This window comes from Lynx rufus, unplaced genomic scaffold (assembly GCF_022079265.1).
Source record: "Lynx rufus isolate CCGP_SWC_20201006 ecotype Redwood Valley unplaced genomic scaffold, mLynRuf1.p SCAF_2, whole genome shotgun sequence".
NCBI classification, from domain to species: Eukaryota; Metazoa; Chordata; class Mammalia; order Carnivora; family Felidae; genus Lynx; species Lynx rufus.
In genome coordinates, this window is record NW_025814834.1 from 4158542 (window position 1) to 4183104 (window position 24563).

The following is a 24563-nucleotide window of genomic DNA, read 5'->3' on the forward strand; positions in this document are numbered from 1 at the left end:
ATATCTGGCTTCCTCTGGAAGTTCAAGTGATCCCAGCCCACCGGGCGTTGGCCCCTGCAAGGAAGCAGTCACGTGGAGCCTGGCCCCCAGGACATCCAAGGTCGTGGCCGCTGGGTGGAGGGTGTGTGTTATGAAGACATAGGAATGCATCTGGGCACCTGAACCCCAGCCTCAGCACTTAGAATCATGTCCAGTCCTGGGGAGGCCAGTAATACTTGCCTAGTGAATGAATGAATGAATGAATGAATGAATAAATGAATGAATGCTGATATCGAGAAACATTCTGAGCCTTTGAGTCAGGCACCTGGGCTAACCCCTTAGCTCAGCCTCCTTCCCGCGTCTCGGGCCATTCGCTTATGAAAAACATACATCAAATCCGCTGGGAAATCAGCTGAAACCCACAGGTGGCAGTGGCCAGCTCGCCCTGGGCCAGGTCCTGCCCTGGCCAACAGGGTCCTCCCTCCATCACAGCCCATCCTTGGGGCCAGCAGCGACAGCGACCAGAACTGGCCCGGTCCCCACACTTCCTCTTTGAAGACCCTTGTGATTACACTGGGGACCCCCCGATAACCCAGGATGATCTCCCTCAGTTAAGGTCAACCAATTAGCAGGCTGAGTTCTCCTTCGCCATGTGACCTAACATTTTCACCAGCTCCAGGGAGGAGGATGGGGACATCCTCGAGGGCGTCTTCCTATGCGCGCCTCAGGCATGTGGCCGGGGAATGGTGAGATGCCACGGAAGTCCCCCCTGCGGGATTTTCATCCTGGTGACGCCTCCTTGGAGCAAATGCAATCATTGCTTACGTCAAACCAGAGAGTCAAGGTCAGTCTTCAAGGGCAGACGGGATGCTGTCAGTGCCGGCCAAAGGCCCCTCATTGAGCACTCACCACGTGTTAGGTGCCGTGATGGGGGCTCGGGGTCAGAGGATAAGTGGACCACGGCCGTGCGAGGGGCGCGTGAGGGCTGGCGGGGAAGCCGCGCTCTGTCCCCGGCCAGTGGGAGGGCAGTGGGAAGGGCAGAGCTTCCAGGGCGGGTGTCTTTGGGCAAATCCCTCCACTTCCTTAAAACTCCACTTCCTCAGCAGCAAAACGGAAATGACAATGGCCTCCTCGCAGGGGTGTGGCGAGAGGAAGAGAAGGGGCGCGTGGGTACCTCGCCTAGCCCCTGCCCCAGAGCCGTGCGGAGCACACGGTGGTCACCGGGTTTGGCCGGCTTGCCACAGAGGCCACAAAAGTGGATTTCAACTCTGCACTCTCCCCAGGGCTCGCTCAGCCCGCGTCGATCCTGCAGAAGCCCAAACCACTTCCTGCCCCCCTGCTCGTGATCCATTGTTGTTGGTTTTTTTTTTAAGCTTATTTATTTATTTATTTAGAGAGAGAGAGAGCAAGTGAGCCTAAGTGGGGGAGAGGCAGAGAGGGAGCGAGAATTCCAGGCAGGCTCTGTGCTGTCAGTGCAGAGCCAGATGCGGGGCTCGAACCAATGAACCAAGAGATCGTGACCTGAGCCCAGATCAAGAGTCAGACGCTTAACCGACTGAGCCACCCAGGCGCCCCACTCAGGATCCATCTTTCAGCTCAGGGGAAGAGGGAAGTGGCCTTCCTTAGAAAACCTTAGAAAGCCGGTCTTCTGGCCCCAAGGAAGTTGCCCTTTTCTCTGAACTCGGCCCTGCCATTGGTTGGCCACAGCTCGGTCCTGCGTCAGCTGCTAGCTGTGTGACCTCAGACCACTCACAAGACCTCTCTGATTATCACCTATGATACCATTCACCGGGCCCATCAGTTCATCTCGGTCCTCGCTCACTCCGTGTACAACGGAACAGCGTCGGCCCCCGTGACTTTCCAGCTCAGGCCAAGGCCGGGCTTCTCCGGGTCTCCGCTGAAACCCTCAGCTCGACACTGTCCCTGAGCAACATCCCCTTGCTGTGTGTGGTCACACACAGTTGCTGCCCAAAGAGGGTGTCCGCTGACAAGCCAGTGGACCCAAGGCAGGAGAGGGAGAGCTGTGCAGCTCTCCGGAGGGACAGGATCCCCCAGTCTCTGCTCTGGGAGAGTGTGGGGTCCTGGCAGGCTTGCTCAAACGTCAGCCACGTGCCTCGGTGATTAGGGCTGCGGTTTGGGCAGCCTTTCAAAGACGCCCCCAGGAGACGCTCCAAGCCCGCCTCAGCCCAGAGCGGGACGCTCCGCGTGTGCATCGCAGGGCCATCCAGACTTTCCGGGAGAGCCAGGGACATCCTATAAGCCACGCACACACGTGCTCATTCCCCCACTTGTGTCTCTTTGTTCTTCCCTCGCAGGCGAGGTTTGGGGGTTTGGCCGCGATGGCCTGTCCCCGCTGACGGGACGCAGAGGCCGTTCCAGTGGGAGGACGGCCAGGGAGACGGTGCTCGGGGCCTTGAAGCACCCCGCAGGTCTGCTCCTGGAATTTCAACCCTCACTGTCCCCACTTGTCCCCCGGCCCAGCGTGAACTTCGCTCGGGCCAAAAAAAATCAACTGCATAGGAACGGGATGAAGCAGGGGCCGGAGACGTAAGTCAACAAGACGCACGAAGGAAGCCTCGGGATTTTCGTTGACTGTGAACTCGGGCAGAGGCAACAGCGGGGTTCGCGTGAAACTTCCTCCGGGGAGACTTAGTAAGCCATCCTCGTGGAGCCAGGTCTGACCTCACCACGTCACCGCTCCAAACCTCCCTCTGCAACCACAGACGAAGGCCCATCTCTTTTAACGAATGCATGTGTGCCCTTCTGTGCGCAGAAGACAGCCACCCCCCCCGGGGGTTCCCTGCATGCAGGTGGGTCCTCGGGGGCCTCCTGGCCCTTCCTGCTCTCACAGCAGGCCACCTGCTCGTTAAGACGTGGGTGGGACGGGGCGGGGGGGGGGGGGGCGTCTTCTCTGCACAGTTTCCTGAACTTCTCTATCCCTGGAGCTGTCCAATCCGAGATCAAAGGGACTCACTCACTGGGGAGACACTGGGGTGCCTCAACCTTGGCACTATGGACTCTCCGGGCTGGCTCATTCTGTACTGGGGAGGGGAGGGGTGCCCTGTGCACTGTACCATGTGTGCAACTCCCTCCCCAACCCCTACCCACCAGATGTCAGTGGCACCTCCTCCCAATAGTGACAGGAAAACCACGTCTCCAGACGTTGCTAATGTCCCTTGAGAGGCCAAGTCACCTGGTTGAGAAGCACCGGGGTGGAATACTGATGAGGATCCTTCCAACTGCAAGATCCTTACCTTAACGATTCCAGTAATTTCCTACCTTTCCCCAGATCATCGGCTCCTTTCAGACTGTGAACCCACTAAGAGCCTAAGACGAATTTAACCGGGACAGCAAGGACAGCAACAAAAAACTCGGGGTTTTGGAAGTCCTCGCTGAGTATTACAAGGATCGTGATGGCACAAGTGAGGCTGCAAACATGCCCAGTGCCCGCACGATGCGGGAACAGGAGGTTAGTGAGCTGGGCGGAGGGGAGGCCACAGAAACAGGGCTCCTTTGGGATTTCCTTCTGGGCCAAGAGCACTCACAGCAGACAGCTTCGTAAATGAACTTCACAAAATGTTCCTTCCGCCTGAAGATGACGGTTTCCAGTCATTCCAGCCACTGGAAGGGGAGGAGCTAAACGAGTCCACGTTTAAATGAAACGAAATGCAATAGCTGGCGCTTGACTTCTTCAAACAAATGGCCAACTGGCCGAAACAAGGCCGGTTTTAAAAAACTGAGAGCCGGGCTTCGGACGCCTCGCTGCTGGCTGTAGGACAGCCAGAATTGCAGAGTGGTTTAAGGGTGCCGGGGAAAGCCTGACCCAAGATTTCAGAGCGTCTGATTCTGGTTTGCAGGGCACCCAGAAATCTACAGGAAGAATCTCCATGCCTCCCACATCTGGTACATCACGGCATTTCATTATCAGAGCCCTGAACGTTGCATATAATGCCGAGGACATGATTCCTTCCCCTTGGTGCCCACCTGAGGTCTCTCGAAAACATCTTTTTAGCTTGACTTCTTCAATATGGGTAAGATCGGTGCTAGGATGGAAACAAGTGCTTTTAAATGAGTTCCTACACTAGTTCTATTCCTAAAACAGATATGCCTGGACCTCGTCTGTGAGAGCCACAGAGGGGGGAAAATTAGGACCAGGCGTCAGGACTGAGCGCCGTCCGGCTTCCACACCTGCTGCACTTCGGGACGGCTTCTTGGCCCAGGAGCTCACCTGTGTCCTTTTAAATGCTTGATAAGTCTGAGCAGAGACAGCCAGACGCTTCTCTGTTCCCAGAACTCAACGGAACCAGGGTGTGAGCGAGAGAATCCCAGCTGTGAAGGCTGCCGGTAAAACAGCCCAGATCCCCAGTCCCAGACCTGTCCCTCTGGAGCCTCAGTGTATTCCAGAGCACCTGATAAATGACCCATTTTGCCATCTGAGCCACGAGTGGTGGAGGAGGGCTCTGCACCCAGCTTGTGGTCTATTCTAGACGAAGCAGTGCTTTGTAGGTATGTGCTAACGGCCTCATAGGTGGCTGGGGTGGAGAGCCCTAATTTGCAGCTCTTGCCAAGTCAATAATCCCTTCGTGGCCAATTTTAAGCTACCCACATGCACTCAGCTAGTTCTCCCAATGGCTGAAAATTCAACAGTCAGTTCTTGCAAGCAAGCGCGAGCCCCTCTGGCACGCCACGGAGTCTGGGGCTGTTTCCCCTTTGCAACACCACCTCGCTTAGCGCTCCGATGTACCTTATTTAGTCTTGTCTCATAAATGCCGAAGAATTAAAAACATTTTTGGCAAGAGAACCAGACAATCTGGCTCTGGAAAAGACAAAGGGGAGTTTGAGTAAATTCGAGTTCGCCTTTTTTATAAGAGGCATGGTAGCTGCAAAAGAGAGTAAGAAAGTTTAATGCTCTCGACCGCGAACCCTGAAGAACACACACTGTACCCAACATCAAACGCAGGCAGATTTTTATCTCCCAGAAGAGGGAAAGGTGATTTATTTTTCTTCAACTCTACTCAACTAGGGAGTAGACTGCCTCATAAAATGAAGCTAATCTTTATTATATATCAGGATTGCTTTTACCCACTAATCTTTTATTATGGTTGAATATTAATGGTGTCTCCCAAAACAACTCGTTCTGCTTTCCCCGCCTTCCTAAAATGATTTTATGATTTTAGATTGCCCTTTAGCGACCGGAGGAACAAAAATCACGTAGCTTCACAGATTGGCTCGCCACATTAGGATCATCGCTTCCTTATTTGAAAATAACTGACCACTTCTGATGACATGGTGACCACAGGCGTGCAGGGTGTTCTCTGCTAGAATCCCCCTGGGCAAAGTGAGGGGCTGAGCAAGTGGCAGCTCCAGGGCCAATCATCGGGAAGAGAGACGGCTGTATGAGCATAAAAGACACTCAGTAGTAACCTGGAAAGGTTAGGAAAGACCTTGACTCTAACACATCAGAGAGCTTCGTATAAACATCCAGAGCAACCCAAAGCCCCCTTCTCCCCCGCATTGTGCCTTCGTGTTTATTCCAAATGCCAAACAGCTGGAAAGAGTTGGGGGAAAGAAACAATGGCCATTCATTCTTCAGGATTTCCAAGGAGAGACAACGTGCGTGATTTTATCTTGATGGCCAACCCAACTGGGTTAAATCTGTAATCCCTTTACTTAGCCCAGGGCTGGGGCAGGGGGGAGGTGACGGGTGGGCAATGGGAGATGAGAATGACTTCAGAGCTAATTGCTGGGCTCCTTCTTAAGCCAACTCACCGAGCACTCATAACTTGGAACCAGTTCAGGTCACTCTAATTTGCTAGACATGTCCGCTATTATCCATACTTTAATGTACAAAGGCAACCCAAGAGCCAAAACGGCAAGGTGGTGCCGAGACTCAATCACCATTAATGTGCATATTTAAAGGTCAGTGGGCTGCATAGTTCAGTTACACCGCGCGGTAATCCGTCATGTCTAGTGTAACCCAAGGACTCCCTGAGACAGCCCATAAAGCCATCTAAATTTGACTGTTTATGAAGGTTAACCCAAGAGCACTGATTACAGCCACGGAGCTGACACACATAATTAGGTTAGAAAAGCTCTCTAAGTGAAACCGTAGACGGATTCTTATAGAAACAGATGTTTATCCAACTAATGCTGTTGGGTGAGTGCCATGTGGCCGTGGCCGTGGCCCTGAGATGCTCGAGTCTGGAACATCCTTTTACTCGCTTGCCTAATTGTTAACTCAGAGGTTTCTGTCTAATGGCAGACGACTGCACTGCCCTGGGACCAGCCAAATGTGGTGCGAGAGGTCATGGCTGCCTGGCACCCTGTTCTTCCCACCTCCTTTGCAGCCTTGGACTTACACCAGGCAAAAGACGGACAGGAGTCTCCCACAGAACGAACCTGGCAGAGGCAGCATCGTCACAGGGAAAGAGAAGCCGCCATCCTCGTATCAAAGCAACATGGCAGTCAATCCCTAACTCCAACCAAGATGCCACTTTCTCCCACTTAATTAGAAGAGGAGCAAGTCACAGAGGGGGATCCCTATGCTGGGGAAATGGGATAAGCCAGAGGAAGCAACATTCAAGACGCTGAGTTAGTGGGCCCCCTTATCTTCTTACCCTGGGAGGGAAAAGGAAGGGAGTGGTGACTGATAACCAAGATAGACCTCAGAGGGTAACACCTGCCCCAACCCTCCCACCACCACCAAGGGGTTTTCTTTCCGGGTCATAAGTGGGAGAATCCCCAGCCACAACTCAACAGAAGAAATCCCTCACCAAGGGGCACACACTGTTAACCAGAGCAACTCGACAGGCAGCACTATTCTGTCTGTGGGTCCCTGATGTCCCTGAAAAATTCAGACTCCCTTCCCATTCGGATCCATTGCCTTCCTCTCCCTGCCATTTCACAGGTAACAGACGTCTAGTATATCGACATAAAGTAGGGCGCCCATGGTTGCTGCGCCCTCTCTCCACTCACTCTCTCCTGCCCTCCATTCCCTTCTTGCTATCCGGCCGTCCATCACACAGTCTCTGTGGCCTCATCCCCATTGCCACACCACCTACCACATCTCTATCGATTCTATTTCCAAAACCGCCTGGAGTCCAGACAAGTCTCCCTTGTCCATCTCCTCTGCGGCCACCTGCTCCAGGCCCCAGCACTCATCTCACGCTTGGTCTCCCCCCCACCCCCAACGCTTGCCCGCTGCACTCCATTCCCCATGTGACAGCCAGAATGATCCGTTTAAATCCTTATTCAATCAGGTCACCTCCCTGCCAAACCCTTTTATGGCTTCCCACTGCCATTTGGATAACATCCAAAGCCCCTTTCATGCCTAAAAGCACGATGGAACATAATGAAAAGTAGTACAATTAGAGACCATCTTAAAGGAGCAGAAGGGGCGAGTGTCCCAGTGTCTCGATATGAGCTTATTATAACAAGTTAACACTACTTTTAGCTATAAGTTTCCTAAAAGCCAGTCAAGAGGGAAACACTTGGGGCACAACTGGCATTTTTAAACAAAAGGTGCCGTGAAAACACATCTGGAGAGAGCTGCTGATGCTACACCCAAGGATTTAACTCAATCCTTGTCTAATGATGGGAAAGCCATTCATCACGACTAGGGCGTTAATGAACCTCTCTGCAAGTCCACGGGGCACAACATGGAGTAATGTATGGCTCAAACAAGACACTGTCGTACGTGAAAGTGCTTTGTAAACCATAAAGGGCGTTAACCAGTCTTAGGTAGTCTAAACCAGAAGCCGTATTCTGTTTCCACACTGTTTGTATTGCCCCTCTGTTCTCATCACTGAATGGAAACATTTCTGAGGGGGATAACTGAGGTCATGTGGTCAAGGCATTTTGCTTCTTATGATCTAACAGTGTTTGGCGAGTCTGCTCATTCTAAAAGAAAATAGACAAGATCTGTCTCCCAAATATCCTATTTCTTAGGCAAAGCTGAGGCAGGTACAGAATGGATGGTGCAAGTCAAAGTGGCACGAGTCACAGGTTTTACTGCAGACGCGGGAGCGGGACAGCATCATTCTGGCCTGAAACTTAATAGGGAGCTCTATGAATTTAGTTCTTTAGGAATAACGAATCATTCATCCTTCCACCAACTCAGAAAACGATCAAGTGTCTGTTTATTGCCTTTGGCCATGAACATAAATCCAGAGCACTTACAACAGAAAATGGTCAATCGTGTGATGAACCCAAGGAAAGGACCCTATTTCAACGTCGTTGGAAGGTGTTGGTGTGTGTTCCCCATTCCAAATCGCCCTTCCCTTCCCTCCTGACTCTCCTTCCCCCTTTCCAGTCCTCTGCCCCCATACCCCACAAAGAGTCATGAGGGTCTCCTCACTGCCCAAAGCAGGTGCCCAAGGACACTCTTTACAGACATTTGAAACTTTAGAACATTGATGTACAGGTAGGTGCCCTATCTCAGGGCTGCCTGTGTGATCGTGTAAGTCCGTGCAGTGCACATTCCAGAGACCCCCTTGTTATGATGAGTGATTTTCTATTGTACCCCGGACATCTGGGTAGTATATTAGGCAATCTGGATCCTCTATGAATCTTCCATTTTAACAGCGGTCACTCAGGCTACAGCCAGCACAGGTCCTAGCTACAGGTGTGGGCTGTAGGTCCGGTGACAGTTTGGATTGGAATCCTTGCAGCGCTATTCTGGTCTCCTTTGTATACTGCCCAAAGGCCACAGCATGTTTATTCAGGTCAGTTTCACATGTAAGCGGTTAGGTGTCTGCCCAGGACTTCTTATGTGAGTTGAAAGAATCCCTTTCTTCAGCCCTCTCCCATCTGAAATTCTCCTGTCAATCTCTACGCTGGGAGTGGGAGGGGCACCAGCTGCCCTGAGAGAAGAAGCCCAGGGTCTCCTATTTGTCTTCATTGACACTGAAACAGGAAAGGAGTGCCTCTGCCCAATGTAGGGGAGGGGGTGGGTGTCTGCACTCCCCTCTCAGGCTCTGCTGACATTACCTTGGGGTGGGGTGGCGTGGGGCATCCATGGCGTTGAGTTGGGGCATGGAGATGTTGCCAAAAAAGTTTTCTGTCCTACTGAAATGTCTTTGGACCAGAAAGAGCAAGATTGTCTTGGTGTTTTTGTTGTCTACTCATTCCGGCAGTTCTTGGTTTCAGGCTCCCCCAGCATGCAGTCTGGGAAAAATAGGACATAAAAAAAATAAAAAATAAGAAGTCAGGGAATGTATTGCCATGTTATTCCTCTAGCCCTGAGGGTCCTAGCCAGTCCTTTTGATGTTAAGAGTCATCTTAGGATCAATTGTCTATTGCCTCTGTCCAGGGTTTTGCTGTACTTAGCAGGAGTAGCAGAGAGATAAGTCTCCACCATCTTTTCCAGACTCAGAAGTCTAACGAACTTTTTTTCTTATTTTTTTAAAAAGTTCATTTACTTATTTATTGAGTGAGAGAGAGAGAGAGGGAGAGAGAGGGAGAATCCCAAGCAGGCTCCGTGCTGTCAGTGCAGAGCCCGACGAGGGGCTCTATCTCACAAACCATGAGATCATGATCTGAGCCGAAATCAAGAGCTGGATGCTTAACCGACTGAGTCACCAAGGTGACCCTAACAAACTTTTTTTTTTTTAACAAACTTTTAATTTTGGAATAATTTTAGACCTACAGAAAAGTTGAAAAGATAATACAGTAGTGTTCCTGTATGCCCTTCACCTAGTTTCTTAATATCTCGCATAACTAGGACACATTTGTCCAAACAATATCAACAAATTAACACTGCTGCATTACTCCAACTATTGGTCCATTATCACCGAAACTCCAGATTTTATTGGATTTCACCAGTATTTCCACTAATACCCTTTTCCTAAATGCATTTACTCATCATGTCTCCAGTCTTCTCTGGTCTGCAATCCTCTGTCAGTACATCTTTCCTTTCAACGACCTCATATACCAGAAGAGGCTGGTCAGGGACTTCACAGGGCCCCTTAATTTGGGTTTGTCTGATAGCTTCTCATGATTTGACTGGAATCATAGGTTTGGGGGTAGAATCTATGGAGATGCAGTGACCTTCTCATATCAGGAGGGACACAATATCAGTGTGACTTATCACAGGAGATCCTAACCTTGATCACTTGGTTAAGGTGGCATCCGTGAGGCCTCTCCACTGGAGTGTTAGGATTTTTCCTCTCCATACTTTTTTTTTTAGAGAATTTTCAGGTCCATTTCCATCAGTGTGGAGCTATATGTGATTACTTTATGCTATATCTTATCATTCAATATTATGTTATCTATTTTATTGCCAAAATTCTTCTAGCTTTGAGCACTGACTCTTTCAGGTTGTTCTTCATCAGTTTTAAGGGTGAAACAGGGGAAGAAATTCCAACCCTTTGTAGAGTCCCCCAAAACCCTGCCCATGCCCCTCCTCACATACATCCTAATATTCACAATGAAGTAGGGATCTTTGGCCATATTCAAAGCTTCCAAAGCTATTTTTTAAAACCAAAGTTTATTTAGCTAATCTTATAACTAGAGTGAATGATTCCTTTGGTAAACAAAAATAAATGTTTGAGTTTCAAGTATCTCCAAACATAAGATAGCTCACATAAAATTCTCACACACTCCTGCTATGGGCTTTGTTGAACAGCAGCTGAAGTACTCAGAGGGGAAAGAGTCTGTGCACTCAGGGAAATCACTTTTAAATAAGCTACATTTATTAAACACCATCCGAAGAATTTTAATTCTATTGAGCTTCCATTTGAGCATTTGTATAATCACTCAACTATCGCAGCAAAATCAAATGAGAAAAATTCAATATTACTTTCAAACAGAGACCAAAGTTTACCAAAGATCTTCTGGATCAATGGAAGGTATTGTTCAATAGCAGTAATAAAAATACTGTTGTACCATCTAGAAATAAGATAGGATGGAAACAATTGACTAACAAGATTCACACTTCTATAACATATATTTATAAAACACTAACCTAAAAATTAGGCATCAAGTCTCCATTTGAAATGTTGTATAATTCCTTAACCAGAGTAAAAACAAAGTAGAAAAATTTCAAAATCATTCTAGAAGAAAGACAAAACAAAATTCTTGCCATGTTTTTGGAAGATTTTAGTGGACTTGTTAACAACAGTAGAGATACTATAATTGCACTATCTACAAATAAAATAAAATAGAATCAAGTAATTTATGAGTCACATTAAATAATCTGCAGTTATAAAACATTATCTAAGAATAACAAAATCCTATCAAGTTTCCATTTGGGCCAATAAAAACTAACAGAAGTAAAACTAAAAAAAGAAAAAAATAAAAATTATGTTGGTAGAGACAAAAGTGTCTTGCTGTGGTTCTGGATGTTCAGAAGCAGCCTCATTGGAAGCAGGGGCAACTCAGAGGCAATTCATTTCTGCCTTTAGGCTGTGTGGCCAGTGCTTGGTGTAGACATATTTCTCTGCACCTCAGGAGAAGACGTGCTGGGCGAGGTGACCCCCTAGGTAGGGAAGACATCTAGGCAGTTTTTTCCTCTCATTCTAGAATGTGGGTAAGGACAGAGTCACTTCACAGGAGCCGCCCCTCACCCCAGAGCCCTTGGAACCTACACCATTTGACAAAGCAAGATGGAGCCCAGGCCAGCCACATTCGGTTCCTTGGCAAGGCTGGATCAAAGCCAGCCCCTCCTTCTCGTGCTCAGTGTAAGGCCGCCATGTGGGGATAGGGCTGACCTGGTGGAGGCTCTTGGCCAAGGGTCTGCCAAAAGTCCATCGGCAACAGCAGGGACAAGAGGATACTTTGGAAACCTTTAAGATTCTTCCTCAATATTTCTGGCCCCAGATAAGCACTCTCATTTTTTAAGTTGTGTGGGCGTCTCTCAGCCAAAAGAGCACTCAGTGCATTATTCTGAGCTTTTACTTTCGTGGAAAATAAGCTGTCTTGGATAATAGCCAGTGGTTCCTTCAAATTTTTCCAACAGAACTTTGGCTTGTATTGTATAGGTGTCATATGAGACACCTTCGCATGTGCGACTGATCCTATCATGTGCTTTGGAAGATTCTCCTGAACCCCGACAAGGTAAACCCCCTCCAAATCAGATACTTGGCCAACACTCTTTCTTTTCCTTGATGGAGTTCAGGAGGATGCTGCCTCCTCCTTCAGACTGTGATATTCTAACTGTGGCAAAGCTCTCCCAGGGTAGCAACCTCTTGTGTGATCTTTAAGGGCATCGATTGTTTCATCTGCTTCAGTTAATCCGTGCACATTTGGATTCTTTCTTCCTCAAGAGCTTTTAACTAGGCATTTAACTTGGCTACGTCAATCCGTGGCTTCAGAACCCTTTGATTCACCAACATGATCAATCCCTCGTTAATGGCTTGGAGGAAATTTGCCTCCATGGACTCTGCCACCTTCCTCCTTCAGTCCCAGAATCCACTCTGTACAAGGATTAGAGCCCTGGAATCAGAGTTTTCTGCAAGGTGCAACCCGGTTTCCCAAACTAGCTTCTTACAGCACCCTTCTCTGCCCCAGCATCCCCTGACTCTGATTAACATCTTCCAAAAAATAGCATTTCAGGACACACTTTTGGAAAGGTAGGTATAGTGAGATGCAATCATCGTAGGTGTTTAACAAGGCATGTGAATTTAGATTGGGAGTATTATACTTGCCCCATCCATGTAGAGGACATAGCACAGTGTCTGACACCCACACAGTACTCAGTCTTAGAAAATGGGTCTGCTCTGTTCCCCAAGTGTCTCTTCTTTGGCTTGAGTGTCCTGTAGATGTTCCCATCCCTTTTGGGGAAAGACCCGATGACCTTGCTTTGTGACAGGGAATGACTCTAGCCCTTCTTGAACCCTTTGGATCTGATGAGGGAACTAGGTTGTTCTGACTTGCAACTAATGGCTTTCCACTTGTGGCCTCCCTCTCTCCGTGAGCCTCACAACTGGACAGCTGAGACAGAAACTCCAGCATGACGTTGCTGGGCTTCTGGTTTTAGCTGGACATGTAAAGAACTCAGATGTCAGCACTCCATCCTTGCCATGAGAAAAGCCAGATGAACTGAATACTGACAACTTTTGTTGGACCCTTCAGAAAACTGAGGTCTCAAGGCAGACCACCACCCTGACATCTGAAAAAATAGGTGCCCCGAGCAGACAGAGGACCTGATATTTACTAAACTGAAACAGAAATCACCAGATGCCACAAGCCAATAGGAACATTAAGGTAGGAATTTTGAGGAATTTGCTAGACTCTGAGTGTGGGATACTGAGTGAGAACCTCTTAGAAGCCACAGTTTTAGAGAAGTCCCCACACTTCTTCAGCCTTTTCCTTCAGGAACTCCAACTAACAGAGGATTGGGTGAATGCAAAGGGAATACCCTCCCCCCAACACTTCCCATGGTTCTGATAGGAGGAAGGAAGGAGTAACCATTGTGTAATCCTCCTTACAGAACAAAGCCTTCATCTTGGGAAGGACATTTCCAAATAGTAGCAGTGACACCCCATCCAGCCAGTGAAAGGGAACTATGTGTGATCCAACCCTCTTCCCCACTCTCTACACCACCTGGTTAGGCCTCCAATCACAATAATGCTGGACGACAACAGAGTTACTGTCAGAGACAGATTCTGAGGAGAAGCACAGAGGGAGACAAGAACAATTGAGGTCAGTGATGAAAGTGCCCCCAACAACACCTTTCGGGGTTCAGCTACCATGGCACATTAACTGTGAGGAATTGCATAAGGCACAGCTTCACCACTGGCTCTGCAATCCACAGACCATGAGGCAAGTAATGACGCACATCACTTCAGTGACCAATCCCATCACTTCCTCCAGAGTCTATTGTTGGATGGTCACCCTCCTACTCAGGGCGTCATGGACAGCAAAATGTCTATTTCTGTTGCTTCCTTGTGTCCTGGCAATAAAACCATGGGATGTTTACAATGAATGGATAATCAGAAAAGGGCATTGGCCAACGTACATGAGCATGCATGCAATAAATGAAAAGTGGTTTGTTCAGGAAAAGTTCAAATTGAACATAACCAGATTGGTAGATGAAGTGGATGACCATGGTGATACTGACATGGCTGCCATGAAGAGGCTCCACATGTGAACCAGGACCTTCGTGAGCCACCCTGCCCAACACACATGGGGGGATTCGTTCTGACAAAAAGGAGAAAGATTCCTTAGTGCCAGGGATGCCGGATCAACTTCACACTAATGGAACTCCCAGAGGTATTTCATGACATTATAACAGCAAAGGAGACAATGTTGGAGGCTGATCAAAATGGCGGCCTGCCAAAGCACAGAGAGGATGCCCAGTACCCACAGAAGGTGTATATGAGGAGAAGGCAAGCAATGATCACACACCTGATATTTTTTTTTTACAAAGAATGAATGTTTCTAATGTTTTATATTATAGTGTTCTAAGTAAATATTAGTCTTACTATTTTTCATTTTCCTATACATTAGGAAACAACAGCAGGAGAGTTGTTAATGTTTTGACAAAATATTTTTAACCATCTTATTTTTCCCATTGATTATCGAGATCGCTCTGTGTAGTTTCAGCTTCCATGGTCATTTCTACAGCCCCACGCAACTATACAAAGCAAGGATGCCTGTATATGAACAATCACTTCTTTTTAAGTTTATTTGTATATTTTGAGAGACAGAGAGGAAGAGAGAGAGAAGGAGAATCCCAAGCAGGGTCCACACTGTCAGTGCAGAACCCGATGCAGAGCTCAATTTCACAAACTGTGAGATTATGACCTGAGCTGAAATCAAGAGTCAGACACAATCAACTGAGCCACTCAGGTGACCCCAATCACTTTATTTATTTTTTTATTTTATTTTACAGAGAGAGGGAGAGCTCATGAGCAGGGGAGGGGCAGAGAGAGAACGAGAGAGGGAGAATCTCAAGCAGGCTCCATGTTCAGTGCAGAGCCTGATGCAGGGGTCAATCCCATAATCCTGGGATCATGACCTGAGCCAAATTCAAAAGTCCAATGCTCAACCAGCTGAGCCACCCAGGTGCCCTACGAACAATCACTTTAAACGCAAATTGTCCAAACACAACAGATAAAAGACAGAGATTGTCAAATTAGATCTAAAGGAAATAAAAGGACTCAACTATATGCTCTCCATAAGAAACACATTTTAAACATAAAACTCAAACACAGTAAGAGTTTAAAAAAAAAATGAAGAAACATATACCATAGATATAATTCAAAAACTGCTAGGGTAGCCACAATAATCTCAGACAAAGCCAAATTCAGAACAAAGAAGACTATCAGGAAAAAAGAGAGACATTATGTAATGGTAAGTGATCAATTCTTATGGAAGACAGCAATCCTAAACATGTATGCACATAACAACAGGATGGCAAAATCTATGAAGCAAAAACTTATAGGACTGAAAGGAGAAATCAATAAATTCACAATCATAGTTGGAGACTTCAACATCCCTCTCTCAGTAATTGATAGACAAAGCAGATAGAAAATAGGAAGGAAGTAAATGACCTGAACAGCATTATCAATCAACCTGGCCTAACTGACATCCAACAACATTAGAGTATACATTCTTTTCAACAGTGCACGGAACATTCACTAATATTGACTACATTCTGGGGCATAAAACACAGCTCAACAAATCTTTAAAAACAGAACTCATACAAAGAACTCATACATTTTCATACTGCAACAAAATTAGTTTGGAAATCAGTAAAGAACAATAACTGGAAAATTCCCAAATATTTGAAATTCTACAATAAGCTGCTAAACAACCCATGAATCAAAGAAGTCTCGAGGAAGTCAGAAAAAATATTTTGAACTAGGAGACAATGAAAATAAAATAAAAATGTGTTTGATGCAGTGAAATCGGCACTTAGAGGAAAATGTATAGCATTAAATGCATACTTTAGAGACATATATTTAACATTAATAATCTAAACTTTCACCTTAGGAAAATAAAGAACAAATAAAATCTAAATGCAAGCAGAGGAAGGAAATAATGAAAATGAGAACAGAAATCAATGAAATTTACAATAGTAAAATAGTGGAGAAAATCAAGAAACCAAAGCTGGTTCTTTGGAAAGACCCATAAAGTTAATAAAACCTCTAGCTAGGCCAATCAGGAAAAAAGAAAGACAAAAATTATTAATACCAAGAATGAAAGAGGGGTAAAAAAATAAATAGATACATAGATCTATGGGACAGAAGAGAGAGCTCAGACATAGACCCACATGAATATGGTCAACTGATTTTCAACAAATGTGCAAAGGCAATTCAAGGAAGAAAGGATAATCTTCAACAAATAGGGCTGGAAAAGTTGGACACGCATATGCAAAATGTTGTCTTGATCTACATCTGCCACCTCATATAAAACCTAACTCAGTGGATCATAGACCTGAAAGTATCATGTAAAGCTGTAAAGTTATTAAAGAAAATGTAGGAAACAAATCTGTTACCAACTGTTGGGCAGAAAAGTCTTAGATGAGATAATGAAAGCATAATCCATAAAATAAGAAGGTGATAAAGTGGACATCATCAAAATTCCAGAACATTTGTCCTATGGCAGAGAGAGAAAAGACCAGCTACCTACTGAGAAGAAATATTTGTGAGTCATACTACTGACTTTGAACTTGTATCAGGAATATATAAACAACTCTCAAAACTCAACATAAAACAAAAAATCCAATTTTTAAAAAGTGGGCAAAAGTTAAACAGTCACTTTGCCAAAGAAGATACACAGACAGAAAGTACAAGAAAAGGTGCTCAACATCATTCCTCATTCGGAAAATGCGAATTAAAACCACAATAAGTTGCCGTTACGTGCTTGTCAGAATGACTGCACTTCTTTTGAACTGAATATACCAAGTGCTTACCCGGATGCAGAATAACAAGAACTCTTACACGCTGCTTGTGGGAATCAAAATAGGACACCTTTCCAAAGCAATGTGACAGTTTCCAATAAAGTTAAACATACTCTTCCCATATAATTCTGCTATCCGTTCTGAAGTTCTCAACCAAGAGAAATGAAAACATATGCCCTCCCCCAAAAAGCCTGTATAGAAGTGTTTAGAACAGCTTTATTTCTAATTGGCAAAGGCTAAAAACAACCAAAATTTCCCACAATGGCCAAATGTGTAAAGAAAAAAACCTGTGGTACATCCATAAAACGGAATACCGTTGAGCAATGAAAGGAATAGGCTGTTGACACATGCAAAAACACGAATGAGTTGCAAATATTCAAAGACCAAATCATAGAGACAGAGAGCAGATCTGTGTGACTGTGAATGGTATCTAGGGGGGATTTGGGGTCTGGGTGAAAAGAGGGGGGGGCATTGGGGGTCGGGGTGGAGAGAGAGAGAAAGTCTCTATCCTGACTGCAGTGGCGGTTACATGACTGTGCATTTGCCAAAACACGTAGAATTGCACACCAAAAAGAATGAATGCCACCTTATGTAAATTTTCAAATAGCCTTAAAAAGTCAAGGTCCATTGTTAAGTATCCATTCGTTTATGCACTCGGTTATGTTTACCATGTGACTCTTTTATGACGCAGACTTTGCTGGATTCTGTGCAGTGGCAAACAAGATAGGGTCTCCGTTCTCTAAACTCACGGTCTGGTGCACGAGTTGGCAAACTACAGCCCAGGGGCTGAATCCAGCCCACCACTTATTTTGTAAATAAAGTTTTATTGAAACACAGTCATCATGTCCATCCATCTGTGTATTGCTATGGCAGAGTTTAGTTGTCACAAAGACCTATAGCCCACAAAACCTCAAATATTTACTATCTAGCCCTTTAAAGAAAACGTTTGCCAACGCCCTAATGTAGAGGGTCTCGAGCTTTATATTGACCTAATATCTTTTTGGAGCCTATTAAATTCAAGTCCTACCCAGAAAATTTGTAAGAAAAGTCTACAGATTTCTAGAGGATCCTAAAGCAAGTGGTTCTGGACCTCTTTGGGGAAAAGCTATTTAAGAAATACAGACATTAGGGGCACCTGGGTGGCTCAGTTGGTTGAGTGTCTGACTCTTGATTTCAGCTCAGGTCACGATCCCAGGGTTGTGGGATTGAGCTCTGCGTCAGGCTCTGTACTGAGCGTGGAGCCTGCTTAAGATTCTCTCTCTCTCTTTCTCTCTCTCTGTCTCTCTCTCCCTTTCCCCTTTTCCCCCACTCGAGCTCTCTCTCTCTGAAAGAAAGAAAGAAAGAAAGAAAGAGAAGGAAAGAAAGAAATGAAGGAAGAAAAAGAAAGAAAGAGGGAGGGAAGGAGGGAGGGAGGGAAGGAGGGAGCGAGGGAAGGAGGGAGAGAAGAAAGAAAGAAAGAAAGAAAGAAAGAAAGAAAGAAAAAGAAAGAAAGAGGGAGGGAAGGAGGGAGGGAGGGAAGGAGGCAGGGAGGGAAGGAGCGAGAGAAGAAAGAAAGAAAGAAAGAAAGAAAGAAAGAAAGAAAGAAAGAAAAAGAAAGAAAGAATACAGACATTAAGCAAAGAACGGCAATTGGATGTTTGAAGGGTTTGAAGGGTTGTCTGAAGGGTTAAAGTACAATTCATGCATTAAACTCCAGCTTGACAGCCTGGTCCTTTTAGAAGTTGCTTCAACTATTTGAAGGTGGCACCCTCTGGGTAAAACAATATTTTGAAAACAGATGTTTCAGAAGAATTATGGGCATGGGGTTATTTTACTCACCTTATCTCCAGTTATGAATATATATAAAACTGTTCAAGAATTTGGTAATAAAACCACACATTATTTTCTGTTTCAGCCCCAGTCCAGCCCAGCCAGGGTTCCTCAGCGAGACAAGACGGCCCCTCTGCAGGGGGGGACAAGAGCTGTCTCCATGTGTAATCCTGGGAGCAGGGCGGGGGTGGAGGGGGTGCAGAAGGCTGGGGCGGGGGTCGTAGGGGTGCCGTGGGAGTGGGGAGGGCATGTTGGAAGAACTGGAGGTTACTGCGGGGGAGACTTGCCAACAATGCTTACTGTGCAACCCCCTCCATCTCTAGAACTTTCTGCAGCAGCCCTGTCTGCCAAAGCTCCCTGTCCCCGCTGGCCTGCTTCAACCCCTCTCTGTCAGGGCGTGATGCCCAGCTCCTAGCGGGGCCCCGGGGGGGTCCCCAAGCCCTTGCAGAACGTTACCTAAAATGAAAGACCAAAGCAGAAGAGAGACCATCTTCAAGGAGCATAGGATGTTGATGTGAAATAATGTAAAGTTGCCTCTGAGTTTCCTAAAAGCTGGAGTGGGGAAGCAGGTAAACACATCATAAACCGCTAATTAGCAACACGCCTTGGCCATGGGCGGGGGCAAGTCATAAAATGAGGGAAGGGTCTGGAGCAGAGGTAGTATCTGTCTTTCTGGATGTGCCCACCAGCCTGTCCCCACAGCCGCCCGTGGGGGACCTGCCTTTAGTTGATGCCCTTTTGTTTCAAAGGACAAGTTTGGCCGTCGATGTCAGGACTCTGCAGTCAGCCCAAAGTAACCCGGTGAATTCCATCGGCTTTAGGGCTCTAATAATAACTATTTGAGAACGTTGCAAGATGGGAATATAATTGCTTTTATTAGTAATTAGATGACATCACGGCTGGGAAGCTTTTATTTTGAGAGTGAAGCTACTCATGATGAAAAGTAAAATTATCTTTGGTCTCTTCTAGCCCCTCCTCGATGGCTTATAATTCTGACGTCTCGCAGAACATACGAACTATGGCCACCATGTAAACATAAACTTTTTTTTTTTTAATTTTTTTTTTCAACGTTTATTTATTTTTGGGACAGAGAGAGACAGAGCATGAACGGGGGAGGGGCAGAGAGAGAGGGAGACACAGAATCGGAAACAGGCTCCAGGCTCTGAGCCATCAGCCCAGAGCCCGACGCGGGGCTCGAACTCCCGGACCGCGAGATCGTGACCTGGCTGAAGTCGGACGCTTAACCGACTGCGCCACCCAGGCGCCCCAAACATAAACTTTTTTAATACTACTCGCTTTGCAAATATACTTAGCCTGAACTCTGCATCCGAAGCCAAGATGGCCCGGCTCTGTAATTAGTAATGAATTCCTGTCTGTCTTCCGTCAATTATCTTCTCTCTGGTTATTATTTGACAAAAGCCGTGTGTCCAACAGGTGTCCCGTCTGACCTTTCTCATCAGAGCCCATGACGGGAGCATTCCACCATGATGGATGGGGAAGGGGATGAAGGGACTGCTTTTGGAGTGTGCAGAAAATCAGAAGATAAATTTCAGCCTGGAATGAAGAGAATCCCCACTGCTCTGGACAGTAGGGGCATCGTGAGGCTAACCATGATTTATCCTGCCAAAAACAGGACCTCATATGCTATCACAGAGGAGCAGAGAAAGCGAAAACCCCAGCATCCTCTTCTCAACGGATGGTCATGATAGGAGTTGATGTGAAGACACAAAAGAGGCAGTCACAGGTCATCTGACACCTTGTGAAGTCATGCCTTGCTTACTTACCTCTCTATATTTCTTTAGAAATGTTTGTCCTATATAGGGCCGTCTTATCAAAAACTATATTAAAAGAAAATACCATTTCAGAGGCACCTGGATGGCTCAGTCGGTTGAGGGTCCAACTCTTGATTTCAGCTCAGGCCACGATCCCAGGGTTGTGAGATCAAGCCCGGTGTCGGGCTCCATGCTGAGCCTTGTAGCCTGCCTAAGATTCTCCCTCTCTTTTCCTCTGCCCCTCTCCCCTTCACTCTCTCTCTAAAATAAACTAAAAATGTTTTAATAAATAAAAGAAATCGACATTTCAGAGAATGTCCAACTCTAGAGGCTAAGGGATAAAATAGTGACAAAATGCATGATCTCTTGACACTAACATCAGTATTCTAGATCAATAGTCACAGTGAAAAGTTACACAGGATAAATTTCGAATTTTTTCCCCTCAGAACAATGTTCGGAATGTATTATTCGCTGTATTAATGTGCTGAAAACCTTTACGTTTTCAGTTTCAGGAGAGGAGCTTCGGCACGGCCTGTGCTGTAAAACAGTCGCTGTCTCAAACTCAACACACACCCAAAGGGGGAGAAGGCAAATCGTCAAGACTCTTCATTGAAATCCAAAATGGCACAAATCATCTTTAAAATCCAACCAGGAAAGAAAAGAGTCAGGGAAAAAAATAAAAAGTCACAGAGGATGGCTGTGTGACAGGGACGGGTAGTGGATGAGCCATCGAGGGTGGGGTTGAGCCGGGGCCTCTCGAGGCCGCCTGGGGTCCTCAGGGGCAGACACAGCAGAACAGCTGAGCGGGTTCCAGAAGGAGAAGGGCCCTGGAGCCATAGGATGGCGGCCCCCACGAGGGTTGGCCTGGGGGTCAGGGCAACGGACTTCAGACAGGTCAGCTGACCCCTCCAGCCGTGGGGGTCTGCCGAGCTGCAGAACTGGGGGAAGGACATTCTGGGGCGGCAACCTGGAGGCTGAGGCTGAACGGCGGGCATCTGCTGGGCAAACAGCAGAGCCTGGATGGAAGGGAGGTACGGGTCCGAGGAGGAAATGATCCTGGCATCTGCTGCGCCTGCTGTCTTAGCTGTCCTCCGGCTTCCATCAGGAGTCCGGGCCCTGTGTGTATAGCCTGCTTGCTAGGGTGCGTGTGTGTGTGTGTGTGTGTGTGTGTGTGTGTGTGTGTATTCGTTTCCTGTGGCTGTTGTAACAAATTACCGCAAACCCAGTGGCTTAAGACAACAGAAACTCTCACAGTTTTGGAGGTCAGAGTGTGTGGTGGAGGTGACTGCAGGGCCACATACACAGGCTCTGGGTGGGGGTCCTTTCTACTCTTCCAGCTTCTGGTGGCCTCAGGCATCCCTCCAAGCTATCGTCCTCTTTGTGACTCTTGTCACTGGATTTAGGGCCTACCAGAGAGACTAAGATGATCTCTTCACCTCAAAGACTTCACTTAAATTTTGTATATCTTATTTAATTTTTTCTTTTCTTTCTTTTCTTTTATTTTATAATTTTGTCTATTTTATGTGTGTGTGGGTGTGTGTGTGTGTGTATTTTAAAGTAGGCTCCAATCCCAGCGTGGAGCCCAACGTGGGGCTTGAACTCACAACCCTGAGATCAAGACCTGAGCTGAGGTCAACAGTCAGATGCTTAACCGATGGAGCCACCCAGGCGCCTCTCTTACACTTTTTATTGAAGTAATACTCACAGACACTTGTGATTAAAGAGTGGACATACCTTGCGGAGGCCGCCATTCAACCCATACGCCTGTTTAGCCCTTATTTTCATGAAACCTTTCACTCTTCTTTCTTATGGATGTCAATGTCAGCTGCAGGCTCCTGTTCAGGAGGACTGGCAGGCCCCGGGGGGCTGGGAGGTGTCATTCAAGAGACCAAGTCACTCCGGGGACCATGGGAGCATCCGGACACGTGATGACCTTCACCTGGGCTTCTCAGAGAAGGGCCCAGAGAGAAGATGTTAGGTGCTTACATGAGATTCCGAGCAGGCAACCACTAGGAGCTTAATTAATGTGTTCTCGGCAGCTAACTAGTTGGACTACAGTATCCTATATTGATGGAACCGTAGAAAACAAATGAGGCCCCAAGATCCAAGGAATCCTGAGGAAGCCAGCCCAGAACACTTCCAAGACTGTTTTCTCTCGTATTTTGAACAGATTCCTCTCTGTGTTTTAACACACAAAAAAGCACACTGCTGGGTCAGGCTTGGGCTTTTTCTTGGAAAGGGCATGATCCAAGCAAACCCTGAGGCCCATTGCGAAACACTGCTGACCGAGCGGTCGTGACTCAGCACTCCCAGGCAAAGCCGGGGCACTAAGACCGCCCTTCCTCCGGCTGGAAACACACTTCTTTGAAATCAAGCCCATTTGTCATCCCACTGGCTGTTTTTCCTTCACTGCGCCACTCGGGTTCAAATGACCCCTCAGAAGGCCCAGGGCCGGCCGGCCGGCCAACACGAAAACATCCCTCTCTGGAGGGGAGGAGGTGCCCCACATCTGGGAGAAAAGCAGATGTGAGTGCAGAACAGGGGCTCAGCCTCACTCGGCAAGAATGTGCATGGCCCAAGCATTGAGTCACTCCTCCGGCCTTGTTTTTCTGAACCTCAGAAACATTTTGGAAGCCACTGAACCGCCCCTCCCCTGGAAAGAGCTCTGATGGACGTCATTTTGGTCGGGTGGTTCTCCAACAAACACATGTGTCAGAAGACTCCGTGAACCTTCTAAAAAGTACATGTGTTCGGGCCCCACCCGGACCTGCGGAAGGAGAACCCCCGGTAGTGGGAGCCGGCCGTGTGTTTGGTGGTTTTGATTTTCGAGCTGTTTCGATGTTCCACAAGTGACTCAGATGTTTGCCACTTGCTAAGAAGCATTGAGTCCTCCGACGCAAAGTGACCATTAGGACACGGAGTTCCCCCGGCAGTCAACTGCTTTGCCCCAAGGATACACGATGAGCTCACAAAGACCCCAATCCCTAACTCCCCAAGTACTGACGTGCCCACGGCCCTTTTGGGGGAGAGTCAACACCAAGCTGTCTGGGAATTCAGAATCCCTGATTCATCCTGGCACAATGATCCAAGCCCCGGGGAGGAAGCGAAGAGACGAAGCTGTTTGGAAACGAGAAAAGCACAACCAGCTCACACGTGAGGGCGGTTTACGAGGCGGAAGCCCACCCGTTGAGAATTAGTTGTGGCCTGGCCAGGAGGACGCGGATACACCAGTAAAATCTCCTTCCGTAGATTTCAGGGATCCGAGGGGCAGGTTAGGGGACAGCCGAATACAGCAGATTCGTCCCACCCACCGGAGCTGGAGCAGAAGAAGGAGCAGGAAAATGACCTAGACCCTCTCAATTAGGCAGGATTACAGGCCAGCACAGGGCATGCAGAGTTCCGGCAGGTTCCGGCCAGCGGTTGGGACCCTCACCAGTCACCAGACCTCCCAGCCGATGGGGACGGAGGAAGCCCCAGGACTCCAGTGGGCTAAAGGCTCAGCCCTGAGAGCCCCATTCCCGGGGCGACCACAAATGTGAGCACACCTGCAAATAGAAACCAGAATGGAACAGCCCCATCCACTGAGGCTACACTCACTGTCCTCAGTCGTCCCAGCATGATGCCTCTTACAAAGGTTGCATTTTTTTGCCCCAGGATCCCATGAAGCTTCTTTCACTGCATTTTTACTGTTTTTATTTTTATTTTTTTCTTTATTTTATTTTACAACAGCTCCCCATCTACCACCCTTTGAGTTGTTTGTTTTGCATGACACTGAACAGAGCCTAGGCTGGTTGTCCTGCAGGATGTCTAGCATTGCTTTGCCAGATCATTTCCTCTTTATTAACATTTGGGGAAGAATGCCACCCAGGTGTTGTTGCCACACACAGTTACTGTTTTGATAGACGGTCTGTCCACCGGGAGCCCCTCCTTGCCAGCTCTTGTGTCATTTTGCGTGTTCCTCCAGCCCATACGCGACACCCTGGTTTCCAAAGTTAGATGTTCCAGGTGCAATTTGCGGCTCCCTGCAGGCATCGGCTGTCTCTCCAAAAGCCCTCGTTCCCTTTAGTGAAGAATGGTATTTAGGAACCAAAGTTTGGGCACTAGGTGTGCCCACCATAACTGGGATGTCACTGCACCTTAGCACTGTTGGTGATAGG